The sequence below is a fragment of the Aquarana catesbeiana genome, linkage group LG01 (genome assembly GCF_042186555.1).
Source record: "Aquarana catesbeiana isolate 2022-GZ linkage group LG01, ASM4218655v1, whole genome shotgun sequence".
NCBI classification, from domain to species: Eukaryota; Metazoa; Chordata; class Amphibia; order Anura; family Ranidae; genus Aquarana; species Aquarana catesbeiana.
Genome location: NC_133324.1, coordinates 800,263,708 through 800,289,043, shown reverse-complemented (window position 1 = coordinate 800,289,043; position 25,336 = coordinate 800,263,708).

The following is a 25,336-nucleotide window of genomic DNA, read 5'->3' as shown; positions in this document are numbered from 1 at the left end:
AATGGCCCATAACGTTCGGAATTCGGCGAACGACCGAACAGCCAATGTTCAAGTCGAACATGGGTTCGACTCGAACACGAAGCTCATCCCTACTACTCAGCAGATGAGGGTTGCGGGCTCTCCTGCAGGAGAAGTAAGTGTGGTTGATCTCCTCAAACTCAGTAAAGATGCTGTAGGGTTCACAGCATACAGAAAAAAGGGGGGAGGAAAACAAACAAATTGGTAATAGAAGGGGCAGGCATCCATCAAGCAGGCGTTTGGGGAGGTTGCGGCATCGATTCCCACCACGCCATGGCATTCTTAGGAGACTGAAAGAAGTTTACTTTTTTTTCTTGATGAACGATGCGGAGAGTGGCCGGAAACAACATAGAGTATTGAATAGCTTGCTCCCGCAATTTCTGCTTTACTGTTTGGTACTGGGCTCTTTGATTGTGGACAGCCACCGAATAATGATAGTGACACCACCGCATTGTTGATCTTGAGACTTCCTTTCAATCTGGCAGCACGTAGAATGGAGTCTCAGTCTCTGTAGTTTAATAGGTGAATCCCAATTGTGCGGGGAGGATTTCCTTCTGGGAGAGGTCGACCAGGGACCCGATGAGCCCGTTTGATCGTGAAGCATGGGGACAGGAGAGCACACCCAAACTTCTGCTCCAGCCAGCTCTCCATGAAAGCCACAGGGTCTTACCCCTCAACCCGCTCAGGGAGACCAACCAGTCTCAAGTTGTTTCTACGGAGGCAGTTTTCAAGGTCATCCACCTTGTCCTCTAAGGTAGTTATCTTCCCACCAGCAGTATTGACTTTAGGTAGAAGAGGGTTAATGGTGTCCTCAAGGTCGCTGATGCGGCGTTCAGTTTCAGAGAGCCGACCACGCAGTTTTTGCACATCATGTCGCATTATCGCAAAGTCAGTTTCTATTTCTGTCACCATCCCCATTAAAGCAGTGTGGTTTACCTTAATGGTATGCAGTACCTCCGACAGTGTAGGCCCAGTCCCGTCATCTGCAGCGTCCTCTCCCACGGATGTTTGTGAGGACAGGATCGGAGGGTCGGGTAATCCTGGGGAGGATGGCGGAGAAGTGACCAGAGCATCCCAAAAGTGATCCGGGGTAGAGGCAGTTGATAAACATGGTGCTGTAGTGGTGGTGCGGCGGCCATCTTGGCCCGAACATGTAGTGACACTCATTATAGCCGGCGGCTGTTTCTTCCGTTTGCCCATCTGCCAATAAAACAATCCAGTGTAGCAGGACTCTTCCCGGATAACAACCTACGTTTCGGTGCTTTAGACAAGATTAACCCAGGATGGAGCAGGATTATCACAGGAGAGGCCGGAGCTGCTCAGAGAGATGTCCGATCACATGCCTTGCCAGGCCAAGCCCCCTCCTGCCAGAGTTTATAGAAAAATACAGGGAGCAGCCATGTCTCTGGCAAGTAAAATGCAAGGAGTATTCAAACAAGTTAAAGAGAAAGGCAGCGATGGAGAAACTATATAATAGGGAGCACAAGAAAGTTCAGGATTCCCAGAGATCCGGAGCAGCAGCAGACAACGTATATGTCCCCAGGCTGTGGTACTACCACAGCCTGACTTTTTTGTCCGACCAGACGGAACCCAGGCCATCACTCTCAACACTTCCTTCAACATCAGCTAAGGCTCCTGAGGTCTACCCTGGGTCTTCCACCCAGGAAGAAGATGTGGAGGAGCCCAGCTTGACCCACGTATAGCATTGTTGAACATATTTCTTGTCAAAAATTGAATGATGTTAACTAGATGTTATTGATCACAAATTTCTGATTTAACAAAGTGATTTACATATCAATAGACAGTAGTAGCCAAAAATGATTGGGACAAGAATTAAAAATGATGGGGTCAGAATGATCGTCTTTTCTATTTGTTAACACTCAATTTGCAACAGTCATGAGCTCACGATTGTGCGTGATTGATGACCAAAAACCTAAAACTATGTACCATTTTCATACACAGGAAAGTCTCTGCCTCAGCCAAGAGGAGGCTGTGGCAAGCAGCCTGATTGAATCGCAGGTTCCTCCCCTCCACCCTCCAACCAAAAGGGCCAGGAAGTCCAGGAACCTGGATGATGCCACGGCTGCTTTTCTTCGCCATGCTACAGCGGCAATTAGCACGGCCCCTGATGGCCAGGAGGCATTTGGGTGCCTGACAGGCAATAAATTAAAACCCACCACAGCAGCATGGAAGGAAGTCTGGAAGGAAGTGTTGAGAGTGATGGCCTGGGTTCGGTGTGGTCTGGCAAAAAATGCAGGCTGTTGGAAGACCACAGCCTCGGGACATATGTCATCTGCTGCTGCTCCCGAGCTCTCGGAGTCCTGGACCGTATTGTGCGCCCTATTAAATGGACTCCTCAGGTTACCAATTTGGACAGTCAAATAATTGATGTTTGGGGTACAAAGGCTTCACCAACTCCAACTGTTTTTCCATCGTTGCCTTCCTCTTTATTTTCATTTGACCTTGTGCTCCCTATTGAATTAAACATTTTTGTTTTGACAATTACTTGGCTATGTGTTTTACTTCAAAAAGGACAGTTTGTTTGTGAGTAGGCAGGTACATTTAAAAAATATAATGTGAAATTAACAGAGGACACCAACACAGTTGTATCTTTGAGGTTAAAAAATACAAGATAATAATGGTGTTGTGGTAACTTGACACACAATACTAAAAAAACCATATTATTCTGGAGATCACTAGAAAAATAAAAAACAAAAAAAATATTATTCTGGAGATCACTAGAAAAAAATATATTATTCTGGAGATCACTAGAAAAACACACACACACACACACACACACACACACACATATATAATTCTGGAGATCACTAGAAAAAAAACACAAAAAAACATATTATTCTGGGGATCACTAGAAAAACCAACAGCTTGACATCCAACATTTCCCATCGGAAAATCAGATCGTGTGTACGCGGCATTAGTGCAGTATTAAAATTACGTCAATGGGCAACTCACATATTGGTGGAAGCAAGTAGGCATGTATAATAAAAATACTCCCATCGCTGAGCGTAGGGGGTCTCCTGTGAAGATGCAGCCCCAGCGTGGCAGGGTGGCTGTCACAGGGAAACCTGAAAGGTGTCGACTGCCACTGCAACCAGCGTGGAACGCAAGCATGGCTTCCGGTTGACGTCAGTTCCACACTGGTTGCCACAGCAGTCGACCACTTCCTGGTTTGCCTATTATAGCCACCCTGCCATGCTAGTGCCAAATCCAACTAGGACTTCACAGGAGACCCTCTACTCCCAGCCATGGATTATTATACATGCCTACTTGCTTCTACCAATATGTGAGTTGCCTATTGTCATACTTTTAATAAATTAAGGTATTTTTAATAATGCACTTAGTCTGGGGTCCATCTGTGTTTTTCCTTATATATTCACATAGTTCCTGCTTTGTGTGTTTTGTCACCTGATACTTTTACATTCATCTGCACAGATTGCTGGACTCTAGTGGACTTTTTTGTAATTGACCTTTCAGTAAATTATACTTCTTCAGCAATATTTTTAGTTTCTCCTAGTTGCTAGGAACACAGCAGGAGCAAATACCCACTGCTTCCTAAGGAATCAGTGAGAGCTGGAAGCTGCCATATATAGAAGTGGTAAAAATACCACTTCTACATATGATGTTTGGTTCCCACCTGAACAGGTGGCTGAATGGGCAAACGTTTATTAGCTCATCCCTATTCAGCACAAAATTTTAAAATATCACTATAAATGTCACTAAAACTTTTCTAGTTGACCTCCTTATGGTGGCTGTGTTTAGGACAGGAAAATCTGCAAAGGTTGGTAAGGTTGAACTTATTTGGTAGTAAAGTACCTGGTCAGAGGCGGAACTGCTGAGAGGTCTTCCCTTGTGGATGAATGCAGGGCACCCCTGAAGGTGGTAATAGGAAGTGCTATGCCCAAAGAAGCAGGGGTTGTCAGCTGTGACAGGCTAAGTGATGCAGTGATGTCTGCTAGATGGTGGCTGGACAAGCAGGATGCACTGCTGGGCAGGAGTCCCTCAGATGTATCAGATGAGACTTGGCAGAAGGGAGAGCCAGAAGCAGGGTCAGGAGCCAGGCCAGTTGTCATACACGGAATGTAAGCCAGGAGTAAGGCAGCAAGCAGAGTCAGGAGTAAGCCGAGGTCATCCACTGGTAATCAGGCAGCAGCGGAGTCCTAGAGCAAGCCAAAGGTCATACATAGATCAGCAGGCAGAAGCGGGGTCAATGGAGCAAGCTGAGGGTCAAAGCAGGAATGGAGACAAAACAGGTCAAAGGCAAGCCAGGTCAGTAACAGGAAATCCAGTAATATCAAAAACAGAACACAGGAACACACAGGGGGAGCTGAAGATCATCCAGCAACTAATGGCTCAAGCTGCTAGCTTTAAATAGGACACTGGGTGGCAGAATCTGTCACGCATTGCGTGCGCACTGGCACATGCATCCTCACAACCGTTGGTGACTGTGTGCTCATGCACATTGGCATTGGGAAATTTCTATGTGCCAATCTTTAGGGCATTAGCAGGTGTGCCAGTCCTTCTACGAACCACTCACTGACAGCAACACTAGGATTAGGTTCAAAATACCCTAAAATCTTCCTAATCAACGTCATGGCCTACCTTACTTTTCTTCTTTATAACATAAAATCCTCTCTAAGACTAGAGGATTTAAGAAAAATAGGAAATAGGTATTTTGCTCCCCATCTTGAAAAATGTACAATAAAATCAATGACCGTTAAGACTATAAACTGAATTCATGTGAACCAGATATAAAATTTACTGAAGAGTATTTTTGGTATGCTGTTACCACTACAGACTACAGGCTTTAAAAACATATTTTAAAAATGTTACACTACTACAAAGATAGTTTACTGGTAAATGTTAAATGAAGAGAGCTGACATTTCAGTATGTCACAAGGTCATATTACAGACAACTGAGGAACACAACAAGTCTAATATAGGTGACCATATGAAGTTAATATGAGGAGACATTATAAAAAAATAAATAATCATGTCAACATTCGGTGGTCCTATTAGTCACATTATAGTTACATATATCTTTTTTAAGGTGATACCCACCTGTTGGTTTCTAGAAGCTAAGTGTAGTGAATCCCTTCAATATTATATTGGAAATAAAAGCTTCTTTGACCAAGAAACACAAGATACCATAATAGTCATTAGATGTTTGTCAAGTATAATTTTATGTTTTAAATGAAGGTTGTTTGGGTTAATCATGATTCCTATAGAATAAGGTGCCTATGTAACGGGTGGATTGTGTTTTGAGCACACCGGGTGATAACTTCTCGCATTTACTAAGTAATATGTAAGCAATGACATTGTATTTTAGGGGGATGTTTATATTTTATTTTTATTTGTCTTTAGCATTTAAGTTTTGAGGCAGAGTTGGCTCTAGTGCAGCTTTTAGCGGTCAAGCAGCATCCGTATCCACAGACCAAAGTTTGTGATTGGTGTGGAGCATCTAGAGGCAGGGTATGTGTGTCTTTCTTTTCTGGCAGTGTGCTATACACCCAAAACATGCAGATGAGGCGGTGGTGGAGCTAGCCAAGCCTTGATCATCCTCCTCCTTTTTGCCCTATTTTCACCTGCTAAAGCACCCTGTTCTGGCTCCTCATCCACAGTTACCCCTGCCATTGTCCCTCCAACTTGCACAGAGATGTTGCCTGAAATATTTTACACAGTATCAGCCACTTGATGCAAGGGGTTTAGCAGGAAATGGATGTGCAATATTTTTGGCTGAAATAGGCTTAAACTATGCCTCATATTGTCCCAATAGTGTTATAAGCTTGTGTTTCTCTGAAACAAATACAGTATGTACAATATTTATATTATGTTTTTGAGAAGATTCAATGTAATTTTATATTTATTGATGTTATATGATTTCACTCTCTCTCTCAGAAAAGTGGTCTATCCGAAAAGGTTTAAAAGATGTACATGGAATCACTTACTTTTTTGGTTTAAATATCAAATAAAATCAAATTAATATTTTTTTTCCAGATGAAATCTGCCTGGTCTACCACAACACAGTTGTCATGTCCAAAAGAGTATAAAAGCTATGCTTAATTTTTTTATATTGTTTCTCTTCTGTTTGGAAAGAAATAAACCCTTTTTTTTTTTTTGCAAGATTCAATCTGCTTGTCAAATGGCCAATAGCGGTCTGGGGTGCTAATCTGTTAATATGTACCACCTTGATTCATTTGTGAAAAAAAGAGAGGGTTTTCTTATTTCTAGTGGAAATCTATTTGCTCTTTCACTCAGAAAAAACAGTCTGCCTTTAAAGAATTACAAGTTTAGCAGTAAATTCAAGTCTGGGAAAAAGGAAGTAATTTTTTTTTGCTTGAGAATGCATTCTGTTTACCAGGGCTGATCCTAGGGTCACAGACGCCTGGGTGCAGAAATATTATGGGCGTGGTCATCTTACCAACTCCTCCCCTTTACAAATGTTACTATGGCAACAACTCAAACACAGAGATGCTCCCCTAGGAAGTCTTCGTTACCCTAGGATCCTCCCATGATCTTTTAACAATAAAGAAAGTACAGGAAGAGCGTACACTAATGAGACCTGGAGGGGAGTCTCTCTGATGCACACAGAGAGGGCTTCTGTTAGAGAGTCTGTTAGAATGAGCCCCCAGACATAGTACAGAAGATGGTCAGAGACTGCAGACATGGTACAGGAGATGGTCAGAGACTGCAGACATAATACAAGAGATGGTCAGAGACTGCAGACATGATACAAGAGATGGTCAGAGACTGCAGACATGATACAAGAGATGGTCAGAGACTGCAGACATGTTACAAGAGAAAGTCAGAGAATGCGGACATATTACAGGAGATGGTCAGAGACTGCAGACATACTACAGGAGATGGTCAGAGATTGGAGATATAATACAGGAGATGGTCAGAGACTGCAGACATGTTACAAGAGATGGTCAGAGAATGCGGACATATTACAGGAGATGGTCAGAGACTGCAGACATACTACAGGAGATGGTCAGAGACTGGAGAAATAATACAGGAGATGGTCAGAGACTGCAGACATGTTACAAAAGATGGTCATAGACTGCAGACATAGTACAGGAGATGGTCAGAGAATGCGGACATATTACAGGAGATGGCCACAGATTGCAGACATACTACAGGAGACGGTCAGAGACTGCAGACATAGTACAGGAGACGGTCAGAGACTGCAGACATAGTACAGGAGATGGTCAGAGACTGCAGACGTGATGCAAGAGATGGTCAGAGACTGCAGACGTGATGCAAGAGATGGTCAGAGACTGCGGACGTGATGCAAGAGATGGTCAGAGACTGCGGACATGATGCAAGAGATGGTCAGAGACTGCGGACATGTTCCAAGAGATGGTCAGAGACTGCGGACATGTTACAAGAGATGGTCAGAGAATGCGGACATATTACAGGAGATGGTTAGAGACTGCAGACATACTACAGGAGACAGTCAGAGACTGGAGATATAATACAGGAGATGGTCGGAGACTGCAGACATAATACAGGAGATGGTCAGAGACTGCAGACATAGTACAGGAGATGGTCAGAGACTGCAGACATACTACATGAGATGGTCAGAGACTGCAGATATGTTACAAGAGATGGTCAGAGACTGCAGACATGTTACAAGAGATGGTCAGAGACTGCGGACATAATACAGGAGATGGTCAGAGAATGTGGACATATTACAGGAGATGGTCAGAGATTGCAGACATACTACAGGAGACGGTCAGAGACTGGAGATATAATACAGGAGATGTCCCACAATCCTCTTCTTTGCTCCTTTTTTTTTTCTTCCCTGGCCGATATGAAGGCGGGGGGAAGAAACATAGTGCGCCGCTCACTAGTACAGCAGCGCACGCAAAGAGCAGAGGGAGAGAGGTGTCACCCGGTGTGGTAAAACATGCTATCACCCCCCTCCAACAACTCTAGTCGCCCCTCAGTACAGACCCCCCTCCACTAAGTATAGACCCCCCTCCGTCAGTGCAGACCCCCCAATAAGTATAAACCCCTCCCTCAGTACAGACCCCCCATCAGTATAGACCCCCCAGGACAAAACACCCCCCTCTATCAGTATAGACCCTCTCAGGACAAACCAACCCCCCCTCCATTAGTACAGACCCCCCAGGACAAACCACCCCCCTCCATTAGTACAGACCCCCTAGAGCAAACCACCCCCCTCCATTAGTACAGACCCCCCAGACAAACCACCCCCCTCCATCAGTACAGACCCCAGGATAAACCACCCTCCCTTCATTAGTACAGACCCCCCCAGAACAAACCACCCCCCCTCCATTAGTACAGACTCCCCAGGACAAACCATCCCCCTCCATTAGTACAGACCCCCCAGGCCAAACCACCCCCCCTCCATTAGTACAGACCCCCCAGAACAAACCACCCCCTCCATTAGTACAGAACCACCCCCCCATTAGTACAGACCCCCCCGGACAAACCCCCCCCCATTAGTACAGACCCCACCGGACAAACCACCCTCCCTCCATTAGTACAGACCCCCCCCGGACAAAGCACCCCCCTAGATTAGTACAGACCCCCCAGGCCAAACCACCCCCCCTCCATTAGTACAGACCCCCCCAGAACAAACCACCCCCTCCATTAGTACAGAACCACCCCTCTAGTATTACAAACCCCCCCAGGACAAACCCCCCCTCCATTAGTATAGACCCCCCCGGACAACCCCCCCTCCATTAGTATAGATCCCAGACAAATCACCCCACCCCTCCATTAAGCTAATTAACAAACACCCGGGCGGCAGCTGGAGAGGAGAGGACAGTGTGCAGCCGCGCAGCCCGGGTGGAGAACAGAGCGTGTCAGGCTTGGGCAGCAGGCGGGAGTTACACACAGGAGGAGGAGAACTGGAACACGTCGGCCACGGACCGCCCCCCCGCCCAGTGACGTCACTGTGCGACTGGTCTCTCTGCACACAGAGACACAGCTCCAGCTGTTTCCACTCTCCTCCTCTGACAGGAGGAGGGAGGGGGGATGGGCTTCGGCAAGAAACACAGCAGCGGCAGTGACCAGCGGCGAGAGCCACCTACAGACAAGGAGAGGAGGAGGAGGAGGGAGGGGAGCACTCTGGTGCTTCAGCGCCCCCACCTCTGTGGTGCCCGGGTGCACTGCATCCTGTGAACCCCGCCCAGGATCGGCCCTGCTGTTTACTCTCTCCATCAAAATTTGCTGCCTATTCAAATGAAGGCTTGAAAAGTGTTTTTGTAATTCTGGTTAATATTTCAATTTTACACAAAAAGAGGATCTTTTTTAGTTCCAAATGCAATAAGCACATTCAGCCACTCAGAAATTTCAGCCTGCCGATATAGGTTTGATATTTGTGGTGCAAATCTCTAACCTTTTCCCATTTTCAGTCTCCGGGACACTAATTTTTTCCAGATGCAATGTGCTTGTTCTCTCCCAAAGAGATTTGTTCTTGGTTTTAATATCAATTTAACACAACAATGACATACAATGTGCTTGCCTTCTCCCTCAGAAAGCTTGGCCTATTCAATAAAAGCTTCAAATACGATCTACAAATTTGTGAATTTTTTTCTTTTAAATTGGAAAAAAGTAGACACCTTTTTTTGTTCCAAATGCAATATGCCTGCTCAATCCATAAAACATTGCAGCCTGTCCAGAAAGGAGTAATAGCTGTAGTGCTAAACTGTAAAGTTTTTACCTCCTCAGTCTATGAATCAAGACACTTATTTTTTTCCAGATGCAGTATGCCCTCTTAGTCACTCAGAAATTGCAGCCTGTACATACAGGTTAATATCTGTGGTGCAAATCTATAACATGTTTCCATCTTCAATCTCCTAAAAAAATAAAAAATAAAATTTATTTCAGGATGTAGTTTGCTTTCTCTATTCCTCAGAAGGGATAGGCTATCCACGTGCCCCTGGAAGATGCAATTCTTTTGCGAAACGCAGCGTAGGGCTGAGCGGCATCATCGCGCCACCTCCCACTGTCGCTGTATTCTCAACAGGACGAGCTATCTGTGGTCATCCGGCCGGTGCCACAGTTCGTTTTTCCGATTGATGATGTTGATTGTCTTACCTACATGTGAGTGTTTTTGTTTTTTTCTACAATAAATTACCATTTGATTTTACACTATGGGAGCCCTCCCTTTTTTCTCTCCTATGATGACACCACTATGCTGAGGGTTGAGCCCCCTTCTTGTGGATCCATCCATTCCCACTCCAGCACCTGACGCCCTTTTCCAGCTTCCACTCCCATCTCTGCTCCATCTCCGTCCCTGGGAAGTCCGGACTACTAGGATCTCAAAAGCCCTTTTAGACCCTCTGTAACGGGGGGTCATGGGGTTCTGGTAAGCGGCCAGGCTCTTACTTTTGGTGGTGGTTCTACACATTTGAGGTTCCATGCGGTTGCAAGACCTGTGATTGCCAACTCACCCTGTCTTGAGTTCCTTTTATGGACTATTTTTGATTCTTTCACATGGGTTTTTTTCAGTGTATTCTGTTTGGACTTTATTTTTTTAATTGTTTGCACTGATTGCGATATATTATTGCACTGATGATTTATGTTTTATTGATCATTTTTGTGATCTGTTTGCACTGATTGTGATATATCAGTACACAGATGGTTTATATATTGACTGATATTGTATTTAGTGCTCTTTGTGTGATGAATTTGGCCACACACACATCCATATAGCGCGAGTCATTAAATTTTCTCTTTTGTTCATTTATGTGTTTGTGTCACATTTAGACATCGCTGCTTTTTTATTATAATTTTAGACACTTTGAAGCGCAATTTTTTTATATATTTTTTCTATCCACGAGAGGCTTAAAGGTGTGCTACAAATTTTTGGTCTTAAATCCTAGAAAATAGGCAATCTTTTATTTTTTTTTTTTTGGACATAAAATTTGTCTGCTTTTTCTCTCTGAAATAGCAGACTATCAAAAAAGGGGCCCACAAATTCTGCTGCTAATATGTACTATTCTTTAGGCTTTAGTCTCTAAAAATGCACTGTTGTTTAAAAAAGATTAAATCTGTTTGCACTCTTCCTCTAAAATTGTATCTTAGCTAAAAAGGAGTACATACTGCCCAATAAATCAGTTCTGTTTTTCTTGCTTATGGCTCTCAAAAAATTCACACTACTTTAGTTACATATAAATCTGGATAAGACTCTCCATCTTTCATTGTGGCCTAGAAAAAACATTTATATAGTGTGCAATAAGGATAAGCCGAACATCCCCCGGTTTGGTTCGCACCAGAACATGCGAACAGGCAAAAATTTCGGACAGACATGCGAACACCGTTAAAGTCTATGGGAGACGAACGTGAAAAATCGAAAGTGCTAATTTTAAAGGCTTATATGCAAGTTATTGTCATAAAAAGTGTTCGGGAACCCGGGTCCTGCCCCAGGGGACATGTATCAATGCAAAAAAAAGCCTTCAGTTTTTTCGGGAGCAGTGATTTTAACCATTTCCTGCCTTAGGGCATCATATGACGTCCTGGACCTTCAGTGGGAATATCTGAATGATGCCTGCAGCTATAGGCATCATTCAGATATTCTTGTTTGCAGCTGGCGATTCTGTGCACCATAAGAATGATCATAGCGGCAGTTCCGCTGCTTGATCACTCTTACAGGCGATGGGAGGGGACATCCCCCCCTCCCGCCGCAATCCGGTGCTTCTCCAGGCTCTCCCGTGCCATCGGGGACCCGGAGAAAGAATCGCCTGCCGCCAGATGACAAACATAGAGATTTCTGGTGACCAGACGTCACCAGTCATCTCTATGACCGCCGGAGGCCCGGGTGCGACGTTATGACGTCACGTCCTGGCCGCGGTTGTAAACAAAGCCGCGATCGCGGCTGGTAAGCATGGGATCGTGGATTTTTTTCCTGATCTCATGCCTTCCAGCCTGGAGGAGAGATGTGGGATCTTATTGACCCCGCATCTCTCCATAAAGAGGACCTGTCATGAATGATTCCTGAATGTTTAGGTTCCTTGTAATAGGAATAAAATTGATCAAAAGTGATCAAAAAAATATGTTGTAAAAGAAAGTAAAAATAAAAAAAAAATAAAAATAAAAAATAAAATAAAAATAATTTAAAACGCCCCTGTCCCCGGTAGCTCACGATCAGAAGCGAATGCACGCATTAGTCCCGCCCACATATGTAAACGCCGTTCAAACCATCCATGTGAGAAACAATTCTAGCACTAGACCTTGTCTGTAACTCTAAACATGTAACCTGTAAAAAATTTTAAAGTGTCGCCTATGGGGATTTTTAAGTACTGAAGTTTGGCGTCATTCCATTGTGCGCAGTTTTAAAGCGTGACATGTTGGGTATCTATTTACTCAGGGTAACATCATATTTCACATTATATTAAAAAAAATGGGCTAACTTTACTGGTTGTTATTTTTTAAATCAAGAAACAGTTTTTTTAAAAAAAAAAACATGTTCGAAAAATTGTTGCACAAATACCGTGCGAGATAAAAAGTTGCAATGACCGCCATTTTATTCCCTAAGGTGTCTGCTAAAAAAAAAGGTATAATATTTGGGGGTTCTGAGTAATCTTCTAGCAAAAAGTTATGATTTTTACATGTAGGAGAGGAGTGCCAGAATAAGCTCGGTATGGAAGTGGTTAATAATGCTTAAAGTGAAACAATAAAAATTAAATATTCCTTTAAATATCATGCCTGGGGGGTGTTTATGGTATGCCTGTAAAGTGGCGCAGTTTTCCCATGTTTAGAACAGTACCACAACAAAATTTCTAAAGGAAAAAAGTAATTTAAAACTGATGGTGGCTGTAATGAATTGTCGTGTCTCGGTAATATAGATAAAACTCACTGAAAAAAAATGGATGTGTTCCCCCCAGTCCATTACCAGGCCCTTTGGGTCTGGTATGAATATTAAGGGGAACCCCAAACCAAAAGTTAAAAAAAATATTGTGTGGGGGTCCCCCCAAAATCCATACCAGGCCCTTCAGGTTTGGTACAGAAATTAAGGGGAACCCTGTGCCAAATTTTTTAAAAATGGCGTAGGGGCCCCCCAAAATCCATACCAGGCCCTTGTCCGAGCATGCAACCTGACAGGCTGCAGGAAAAGAGGGGGGACGAGAGAGCTCCTGAACCGCACAAGGCCACATGCCCTCAACATGGGGAGGGTGCTTGGAGTATCCCCCCAAAAGCACCTTGTCCCCATGTTATTTTTTGTGCAACAAATAAAAAAAGACAGAAAATTTTGAAAAAAAAAACATTTTTCTTTGATTCTGTTATAAAATTTTGTAAATATGTTTTCTCCTTCACTGACAGGAACTGATGAGGCTGCACTAATGGGCACTGATAAGGTGGCACTGATGAGGTGGCACCAATGAGTGGGCACTGATGATGGGCACTGATAGGTGGCACTGATAGGCAGCACTGATGGGCAATGATAGGTGGCATTGATATGCAGCACTGATGGGCATTGATAAGCGGCAGTGATGGGCACTGAGAGGTGGCACTGATGGGCACTGATAGGCGGCACTGATGGGTACTTATGGGTGGCACTGATGGGTGGCACTGGTGGGCACTAATTGGCACTGATAGATGGGCACTGATGGGCATGGATGGGCATTGATAGGTGGCACTGATGGACACTGTTGGGTGGTACTGATGGACACTGATAGATGGCACTGCTGGGCATCACTGATGAGGAGACATCTGGCAGGCACTGACTGACTGGCACTGACTGGCAATATGGGTGGGCACTGATTGGCATTGTTTGGGCACTTACTGGCATCCCTGGTGGTCTAGGGTGGCATCCTTGGTGATCCATCTATTGTGGTGGTCCTGATGGTGTCCCTGGTGGTACAGTGTGGGCATCCATGGGGGGGCTGTGCTGATAAAGAATCAGCACAGACCTCCCCTGTCAGGGGAGCCACCGATCAGCTCTCCTCTACTTGCGTCTATCAGACACGAGTGAGGAAAAGCCGATCAACGGCTCTTCTTGTTTACATTGTGATCAACCGTGATTGGACATGGCTGATCACGTGGTAAAGAGCCTCCGTCAGAGGCTCTTTACCGAGATCAGCGTAGCGGTGTGTCATACTGATATACCACACCACCGATCGCCACGATGCAAGCCCCCACAGGTGCACGGGGGCTGTTATCCCGCCCGCCCATCATTCTGCTATAGGCCGGGTAGGAAGTGGTTAAAGGAATATTTTATTTATATGTTTCACTTTAAGCATTATTAAAATTACTGCTCCTGGAAAAAATGGCTGTTTTTAAAACTTTTTTTGCATTGATACATGGCCCCTGGGGCAGGTTCCAGGTCCCAAACACTTTTTATGATAATAACCTGCATATAAGCCTTTAAAATTAGCACTTTTTGTTTTTCATGTTAGTGTCCCATAGACTTTAGCGGTGTTCTGCGGCTTGTCGTATTTGCCGTGAAAACCGCATAATGTTTGTTGTTCGCCGAATGTTCGAACAACCAAAGTTCGGCCTGAAGTTATAATCGGGTTGAACCATTCGCCCATCCCTAGTGTGCAACAGATCTGTGAAATATTTCTGGCTCTTGACTATGGCATAACATTTTACCCATCTCTTCCTCTAAGATAGTGGCCCATTACAAATGCTTGCATAATGTGCAGTGAGTTTATAAAAGTATGTATAGCCCCTGTCTTTGAAATTTCATACTCCGTTATTTTTTTTTCAGAATTTGACTTAAATCACCCATTTACATTGCTGACTCAGATACCAATTAAACTATGTATACATTCTATAGCGACTGTTGCATGTGTGGTTTTTCTCCCAAAAACATGTCACTGTAATTTTTTAAGTTCGCTTTAACAACTGCCTTATCACTGGAGTGTGGGTTTATGATTTTGAGGTGTTTTGGAGCACTCTGGGTTGACATTTTGTTAAATATTGTACATAATGCAGTGTGGTGCTGAAAAGAATATCACAAACAATGCTCAATGACTTGTTTTGACACTGGCAATTTGTAGCGAAAAAAATGCATCCAGCATCACTTCCAGTTTCACGTAATGATGTAACTGGCTCCTCCCAAATTAAGTTCCCCTTGAGGAAGTCATGTGATCTGTAATAAAACACATTGAGTTGGAGTCAGTGATGACATTATGTTAAACCAGAAGTGACACTGGACGCATGTTCCTTCCTTAAGGTGCCAATACACTAATTCTTTTGGCTACTTTGCTGTTGTGCACCAGACTAGTGAGCTTTTTACTGTGAGTGGTTTTTAATAAAATTAAAAACTTTAAAATTAAAAATTAAAAGTTGAAAAATAAGTTTAATGTTTTGGATTGTATTCAAATAAGACTACACAGGTTGAAATATTAAGCTTTTGCATAGCGTAAGGGGATGTTATGGTTACATTATCATTACATTATCATTACAGCCGCAATCAGTTTTAAATTACCTTTTTCCTTTAGAAATGTCATTTTGTTGTGGTACTGTTCTAAACACGAGAAAACTGCGCAACTTTACAGGCATAATATAGACATCCCCCAGGCACGATATTTAACCACTTCAATAACAGGCACTTTTGTCCCTTCCTGCCCAAGCCACTTTTTAGCTTTCAGCACTGTCACATTTTGAATAACAATTGCGAGGTCATGCTACACTGTACCCAAACAATTTTTTTATCATTTTGTTCCCACAAATAGAGCTTTCTTTTGGTGGTATTTGATCACTGCTGGCATTTTTTTTTTTTGTGCAACAAATAAAAAAAACTGAAATTTTGAAAAAAAAACATTTTTCTTTGATTCTGTTATAAAATTTTGTAAATAAATATGTTTTCTCCTTCACTGATGGGACCTGATGAGGCTGCACTAATGGGCACTGATAAGGTGGCACTGATGAGGTGGCACCAATGAGTTGGCACTGATGAGTTGGCACTGATGGGCACTGATGATGGGCACTGATAGGTGGCACTGATAGGCAGCACTGATGGGCACTGATAGGTGGCATTGGTATGCAGCACTGATGGGCATTGATAAGCGGCACTGATGGGCACTGAGAGGCAGCACTGATGGGCACTGATAGGCGGCACTGATGGGTACTTATGGGTGGCACTGATGGGTGGCACTGGTGGGCACTGATTGGCACTGATAGATGGGCACTGATGGGCATGGATGAGCATTGATAGGTGGCACTGATGGACACTGATGGGTGGTACTGATGGACACTGATAGATGGCACTGCTGGGCATCACTGATGAGGAGACATCTGGCAGGCACTGACTGACTGGCACTGACTGGCAATATGTGTGGGCACTGATTGGCATTGTTCAGGCACTTACTGGCATCCCTGGTGGTCTAGGGTGGCATCCTTGGTGATCCATCTATTGTGGTGGTCCTGATGGTGTCCCTGGTGGTCCAGTGCAGGCATCCATGGGGGGGCTGCGCTGATAAAGAATCAGCACAGACCTCCCCTGTCAGGGGAGCCACCGATCAGCTCTCCTCTACTTGCGTCTGTCAGACACGAGTGAGGAAAAGCCGATCAACGGCTCTTCTTGTTTACTTTGTGATCAGCCGTGATTGGACATGGCTGATCACGTGGTAAAGAGCCTCCGTCAGAGGCTCTTTACTGAGATCAGCGTAGCGGTGTGTCATACTGACATACCACACCACCGATCGCCGCGATGCAAGCCCCCACAGGTGCACAGCGGCTGTTATCCCGCCCGGCCATCATTCTGCTATAGGCCGGGTAGGAAGTGGTTAAAAGAATATTTTATTTATATGTTTCACTTTAAGCATTATTAAAATTACTGCTCCCAGAAAAAATGGCTGTTTTTAAAACTTTTTTTTTGCATTGATACATGGCCCCTGGGGCAGGTTCCAGGTCCCAAACACTTTTTATGACAATAACTTGCATATAAGCTTTTAAAATTTGTTTTTCATGTTAGTGTCCCATAGACTTTAACGGTGTTCTGCGGCTTTCGTATTTGCCGTGAAAACCGCATAATGTTTGTTGTTCGCTGAATGTCCGAACAACCAAAGTTCGCCCTGAAGTTATAATCGCCCATCCCTAGTGTGCAAAAGATCTGTGAAATATTTCTGGCTCTTGACTATGGCATAACATTTTCCTCATCTCTTCCTCTAAGATAGTGGCCCATTACAAATGCTTGCATAATGTGCAGTGAGTTTATAAAAGTATTTATAGCCCCTGTCTTTGAAATTTCATACTCCGTTATTTTTTTTCAGAATTTGACTTAAATCACCCATTTACATTGCTGACTCAGATACCAATTAAACTATGTATACATTCTATAGCGACTGTTGCATGTGTGTTTTTTCTCCCAAAAACATGTCATTGTAATTTTTTAAGTTCGCTTTAACAACTGCCTTATCACTGGAGTGTGAGTTTATGATTTTGAGGTGTTTTGGAGTACTCTGGGTTGACATTTTATTAAATATTGTACATAATGCAGTGTGGTGCTGAAAAGAATATCACAAACAATGCTCAATGACTTGTTTTGACACTGGCAATTTGTAGTGAAAAAAATGCATCCAGCATCACTTCCAGTTTCACGTAATGATGTAACTGGCTCCCCCCAAATTGGGTTCCCCTTAAGGAAGTCATGTGATCTGTAATAAAACACATTGAGTTGGAGTCAGTGATGACATTATGTTAAACCAGAAGTGACACTGGATGCATGTTCCTTCCTTAAGGTGCCAATACACTAATTCTTTTGGCTACTTTGCTGCTGTGCATCTGACTAGTAAACTTTTTACTGTGAGTGGTTTTTAATAAAATTAAAAACTTTAAAACTAAAAATTAAAAGTTGAAAAATAAGTTTAATCTTTTGGATTGTATTCAAATAAGACTACACAGGCTGAAATATTAAGCTTTTGCATAGTGTAAGGGGATGTTATGGTTACATGAGAATAGTGTATAATATTTATTATTTAGAGGTTTTAGAGGTTTTCACCACTTATCCTAAGTGTAATTTGGAATATTTTGCACTGTAAATTTAGGTTGTTTTGTAGGATAAAAAGTAAACATATGCCACATAAATTTCTATTTTGAGGAGTTTCCACTACCATTAAGTGTGATTAATGGATAATGGTTGAAGTAATATAATCAATAGTTGGTTGGTTGTGCTGCACTTAAAATGGAGGTCCACCCTTGAAAAAAAAAATTGCTTGAAAAAATACCTAAAAAAATGGAGAAAAAAAATTGTTTTACTTACGTGAAATGGCTGTTACTAGGCAGTCTTCCTAATCTGCCTCTTCCTACATCGCGATGATCTACAGACTTCTGCTCCCCGCGTTGTCTTCTGGGGAATGGGGCGCGGTGTGTTATGGGAACTGTGTGTGTGTCCCACAACACATCGCGTCCCATTCACAAAGCGCCACGCCGCTCGCGGGTGCGCAGTAGGAAACTGACAGTGAAGCCGCAAGGCTCCACTGTCTGTTTCCCTTTCTTAGGATGCTGGTGCCGGGACCCGAGAGCCGAGGACAGGTAAGTCTACTTATTTAAAGTCAGCGGCTACAGTGTTTGTAGCTGCTGACTTAAAAAAAAAAATTTTCACTGGCCGGAATCCTGCTTTAATATACACTTATTTGGGTTGTGGGAAAAATGTTTGGTGGCAACCACTAGATATATTTATAGAAGGGGTTTTTCTTTTTCAGTTTGAAACACTTGAAGGTTGTAGTGCGGTGTTTTTTTCTCCCTGTTTTAAATTACCATCTTTGTAAAAATTCTTTCCAGCAGCACATTGGTCACATGAGTAGCTAGCAGCTCAGAAGGACACCTCTGGAGTGCTGCTGTCAGTATGATGTGCACAGCCCCCTGCTCCTATTATAGAAGCCAGCTGCCTAGCAACTCATCAACAGCTCCAATAACCTATTGCAGTAATAAGGAGCGGCACAGGAGAAGCACAATTCAGCAGACTGAAAGTAGAACTATTGGCACTTTTCATTTTGATAGAGTAAGGGAGGGGTATAAGTATAAACCCAGTTTGCCATCTGTGTCCCATAGTGTAAATTTCCCTTCACTTACTGTCCCATAGCCCAAACAGGAAGTGAAAAGAAGTCCCTGCAGATCAAAGGAATCTCGTGCCCTCGCTTCACCCCCAGGTCACCTGAAGTAGTGTTCCCATTGGAAGATTCCCCCTTTATTACTTTTCTAAGGACAACCCAAAATTTTGGATTTTCTTTTAATTTTACTCTTAATGATAACAGTAAACAGGACAAATAGTGAGGGTGAATCTCCGTAACTGGGGCACAGACAGCAGTAACAAATTACAGGTGTTCTAACGTGTTCTAATCCAGCTCCATTTTATCTGAAACTAGGAAAAAAGTTTTGCCTTTATTTATACTTGAAGGGCTTTAAAGAATCTGCAACGTATTTATCACACAGTGCGACAGATTGCTACATTAGAAGCGTGTATGCAGCGATTTACAGTTGTGCATCCAAACAAATGCAAAAAGTGTCACTGTCTTGATAAATGTTCCCAGTGTGAACTACAGTATGGAGAAACACAAAAGGTGTTAGGACTTGATAGCTCCAGCCAGGACTTGTGGATGGAGCTATCGTAAGATAGGTACATATGGGCGAAAAATTGGCAGTTACCGGCCGACTTTTGACTTGTGTGTACAGCTCCTCGTCCAACAGAAGCCAGTCTCACAACGGGCTTCCGTCGAATGAGCATGTTGGAAAACCAGTAGCTGATTGGCATCTGATCAGTGCTTGCAGCCAATGGCTACAAACGCTTACCGTTGTGTTCTGGCAGAAGAGTGCCGATGTGTGAAGAGCAACAAAGCTAATAAAGGGTCTAGAGGATATTAGTTATGAGGAAAGGTTGCGAGAATTATTCTCTCTGCAGAAGAGACGCTTGAGAGGGGATATTATTTCAATTTAGAAATACCGTACTGACCCCACAATAGGGATAAAACTTTTTTGCGAAAGGGAGTTTAAAAAGACTCGTGGCCACCCATAAAAATGAGAAGAAAAGAGGTTTAACCTTAAACTACGTAGAGGGCTCTTTGCTGTAAGAGTGGCAAGGATGTGGAATTCCCTTCCACAGGCGGTGGTCTCAGCGGGGAGCATTGATAGTTTCAAGAAACTATTAGATAAGCACCTGAATGACCACAACATACAGTGATATACAAGGTAATACTGACATATAATCACACAAATAGGTTGGACTTGATGGACTTTTGGACTTGATGTGCTTTTTTTCAAACTCACCTACTATGTAACTATATGTAACTATGTTCTGGAAGGTGGGTGCACAGCGGGCAAGATCGCTGTACTACACTGCATAGTTAGTACAGTGAGCTCCTAATTTTTTTTTTCATTCAGCCCACTGGGTTTAACCACTTGCTGACCTATAGCAGTTTTACATGATCCTGCATAATAAGTTACTGATGGCTGCCATTACTAGTATAAAAAAATAAATACAGTATCTCACAAAAGTGAGTACACCCCTCACATTTTTGTAAATATTTTATTATATCTTTTCATGTGACAACACTGAAGAATTTACACTTTGCTACAAAGTAAAGCAGTGAGTGTACAGCTTGTATAACAGTGTAAATTTGCCAAGACCCTGAAACTGAGCTGCAGGACAGTGGCCAAATTTCATACAGTGGTTTAACAGGACAGGTTTCACTCAGAACAGGCCTCGCCATCGTCGACCAAAGAAGTTGAGTGCATGTGCTCAGCGTCATATCCAGAGGTCGCAGGACAATATTCCAACATGTCGACCCCAAACACACCTCCAAGACGACCACTGGCTTGCTAAAGAAGCTGTTAAAGGTGATGGACTGACCAAGCAGGTCTCCAGACCTAAACCCTATTGAGCATCTGTGGGGCATCCTCAAACAGAAGGTGGAGGAGCGCAAGGTCTCTAACATCCACCAGCTCTGTGTCATCATGGAGGAGTGGAAGAGGACCCAGGTGGCAACCTGTGAAACTCTGGTGAACTCCATGCCCAGGAGGGTTAAGGCAGTGGTGGAAAATAATGGTGGCCACACAAAATATTGACATTTTGGGCCCAATTTGGACATTTTCACTTAGGGGTGTCCTCACTTTTTTTGCCAGTGGTTTAGACATTAATGGCTGTGTGTTGAGTTATTTTGAGGGGACAGCAAATTTACACTGTTATACAAGCTGTACACTCACTACTTTATATTGTAGCTAAGTGTCATTTCTTCAGTTTTGTCACATGAAAACATATAATAAAATATTTACAAAAATATGAGGGGTGTACTCACTTTTGTGAGATACTGTATATACAGTACCATAGTTTGTAGACGCTATAACCTTTGTGTAAACCAATCAATATATGCTTATTGGATTTTTTTTTACCAAAAACACGTAGCAGAATACATATTAGGCTAAACTTATGAAGAAATTAGATTTTTTTTACATTTTTTTCTTTTAATATGTTTTATAGCAGAAAGTTAAAAATATAGTTTTTTTTTAACATTCTCTGTCTTTTTTTGTTTATTGTGCAAAAAAATAAAAAATGCACTGGTGATCAAATACCATTAAATGAAAGCACTATTTGTGGGAAAAAAATGACATAAATGTTATTTGGGTACAGTGCATTACCACGCAATTGTCAGTTAAAGTAGCGCAGTGCCGTATCACAAAGTGTGGCCTGGTCATGTGGGGTAAATCTTCCGGAGGTTAAGTGGCTAACAAAAAAAAAATTCCCATGTATACCAGGCTTTAGTTCCTAAAAGATATTAAACGTAGAGTTAGGCAGGCAATACACAAACCTGGGATGGTTCAGCAGGAACTGGCTGAGATTTGAACCGTGTAAGGGCAAGCTGAACGATCGATCAACTTGGGTACCACCAGCATGCTGGGTTCTACCTGTGTTTATTGCTAGCGCCTGCTATAGCCACTAGCAATAATCACTGTCTTCTCCCAGCTGGAACAGCTTCCCCCAACCCTCGGCTGGGAGAAGACAATGGTCCGGCAGGAGAGATTCCCGTATCAACCTGTGGTTGCAGGTAAAAAATTTGCGTATATGGTCAGCCTTTGCTGCAGCAAATATATCTCCTGTGTCCAGTCTGCAGACATCAAACATGTAAAGCACTACAAATAAACATTACATTAGGCTAAAAGCTGGAGATCTTAGCAGCATAAAGGACTGTAAATACAAGCTCAGCAAAAAAAAAAAAAATGGAGTCTGTTGGCATAATCTTTCAAATTAAATCTTTCATAGGAAAATAAAAGTGTGTAAAAAACATACTGCTCTTAAGACCCCTTTCACACTGACATCGCCCGCCGTTAGCGATAATGCACCGCTCGTTTTAGAGGCGCTTTAGTGCTGTTTTAGCTGCACTTTTTGGCCGATAGCAGGGTGCTTTTAACCCTCAAAAAAGGTTAAAAATTCCTGCTTTGCGGTGCTTTTAAATGCACTTTTATTGCACTTTGGAAGCGCTGCCCATTCATTGCAATGGGCTCCCAACCCACCCCAAAGATGCTGCTTGCAGGACTTTTGGTAACGTCCCAAAAGCGCACCACCTGAGTGTGAAAAGTCACACTGCAGTGAATGGGAGGTGGTTTTCAGGCGCTTAGCAGAGGCTAATTTTAGTGCTAAAGTGCCTGAAAAATGCCCTAATGTTAAAAGGGTCTAAAGCTAAGCTCCTGTTACTACTAGGATCCCCAGGTGACAAAAAATTTTTAAAAAATTAAAGAGAAGTATGTTTTTTTTTTAAGAATCATACTTACCTAGGTGGATGCAGCATCGGTCTGATGCTGCATCTGTTCCCCGCCAGTTCTAACACCGAGAATCACAAACACTGCAGATCGCTCGGTTCTCACAGCCCCTTGAGCAGAAAGCTGGTGACTGTTAGTCACCGCTCTCTGCTCTGCCCCCCTGCGCTCGCTGGAGTGCTGGGCTGTGGAGAGGGTGGGAGAATGTGGTTCAGGCTCTCAGCGGTGCGCTGAGAGGCTGAGCCGGGTGCTGGTCCAGGCATGTGAGCAGACCCCAACATCATTGTCCCAATCTTGCCCGAGCTTGGATCGGTCCTGTGTAGCCCCCCAAAGCACCTTGTCCCCATGTTGATGGGAACAAGGGCCTCATCCCCACAACCCTTACCCGGTGGTTGTGGGGGTCTGCAGGCGGGGGGCTTATTGGAATCTGGAAGCCCCTTTAATTAGGGGACACCCAGATCCAGGCCCCCCCTGTGTGGATTGGTAACAGGGTACAAGTACCCCTACCATTTCACAAAAAAGTGTCAAAATGGTAAAAAAGTCAAGGGAAGGTTGTTTTGTTGGTATTTGATCACCACTGAGTTTTTCATTTTTTACGCTTTAAACAAAACAATTTAAAAAAAAACAATATTTTTATACTTTCTGCTATAAAACATATCCAATACAAAAAAATGAATCAAATTTCTTCATAAATTTAGGCCAATGTGTATTCTGCTGCATGTTTTTGGTAAAAAAAATCCCAATAAGCACATATTGATTGGTTTATGCCTATAGCATCTACAAACTACGTTATATATACTGTATTTATGGATTTTTTTTTTCTTTTTATACAAGTAATGGTGTCGATCAGCGACTTATAGCGAGACTGTAATATTGTAGGGGACTATCGGACACTAACTGACACTTTTGACACTTTGTGGGAACCAGTGACACTAATACAGTGATCAGTGCTAAAAGTATGCACTGTCACTGAACTAATTACACTGGCTAGGAAGGGGCCAAACATCTAGAGTGATCAAAGAGTTAACTGTGTGCCTAGCCAGTGTTTTTGTGTACTGTGTTAGGTGCTTTTACTAAGGGAAGAGATGGATTTTATTCTCTGCTTTGTAGGAACACAAAATCCATCCCTTCCCCCCTGTCAGAACGGTGATCTGTCTTGTTACATAGGCAGATCTCAGTTCTGTGTATCTTACCGACGATTGCTGGGCAGATTTGCTTCTGCTGTGATTAATCGCATCAAAGTGGTCCACCAGTGGCGTACGCGCACGCTCCCTGCAGGTGGTACTGCAGGATCACCTATATATATCCTGCACAGCAGAGCCGCCCTGTAGCAGTAAATCTGCTATGGGGCAGATGGCAAGTGGTTAAACACCATTTAATGCATATTTGTATTTATTTAAAAACATGTTATACTCACCTGCTCTGAGCAATGGTAATACACACAGCGGCCCCGAACCTCCTCTTTTGGGGTCCCTTACTGGCAATCTTGGCTCCTCCTCTTCTTTTTGTGCCCCCATAGCAAGTGACTTGTATACATACAGTCAGGTCCATAAATATTGGGACAAGAAACACAATTCTAATCTTTTTGGCTCTATACACCACCATAATGGATTTGAAATGACACAAACAAGATGTGCTTTAACTTCAGACTTTCAGCTTTAATTTGAGGGTATTTAAATCCAAATCAGGTGAACAGTGTAGGAATTACAACAGTTTGTATATGTGCCTCCCACTTTTTAAGGGACCAAAAGTAATGGGACAATTGGCTGCTTAGCTGTTCCATGGCCAGGTGTGTGTTATTCCCTCATTATCCGATTTACAAGGAGCAGATAAAAGGTCCAGAGTTCATTTCAAGTGTGCTATTTGCATTTGGAATCTGTTGCTGTCAACTCTCAATATGCGATCCAAAGAGCTGTCACTATCAGTGAAGCAAGCCATCATTAGACTGAAAAAATAAAACAAACCCATCAGAGAGAAAAAACATTAGGTGTGGCCAAATCAACTGTTTGGAACATCCTTAAAAAGAAAGAATGCACCGGTGAGCTCAGCAACACCAAAAGACCCAGAAGACCACAGAAAACAACTGTGGTGGATGACTGAAGAATTCTTTCCCTAGTGAAGAAAACATCCTTCACAACAGTTGGCCAGATCAAGAACACTCTCCAGGAGGTAGGTGTATGTGTGTCAAAGTCAACAATCAAGAGAAGACTTCACCAGAGTGAAAACAGAGGGTCCACCACAAGATGAAACCATTGGTGAGCCTCAAAAACAGGAAGGCCAGATTAGAGTTTGCCAAACATCTAAAAAAGCCTTCACAGTTCTGGAACAACATCCTAAAGACAGATGAGACCAAGATCAACTTGTACCAGAGTAATGGGAAGAGAAGAGTATGGAGAAGGAAAGGAACTGCTCATGATCCAAAGCATACCACCTTATCAGTGAAGCATGGTGGTGGTAGTGTCATGGCGTGGGCATGTATGGCTGCCAATGGAACTGGTTCTCTTGTATTTGTTGATGATGTGACTGCTGACAAAAGCAGCAGGATGAATTCTGAAGTGTTTCGGGCCATATTATCTGCTCATATTCAGCAAAATGCTTCAGAACTCATTGGACGGCGCTTCACAGTGCA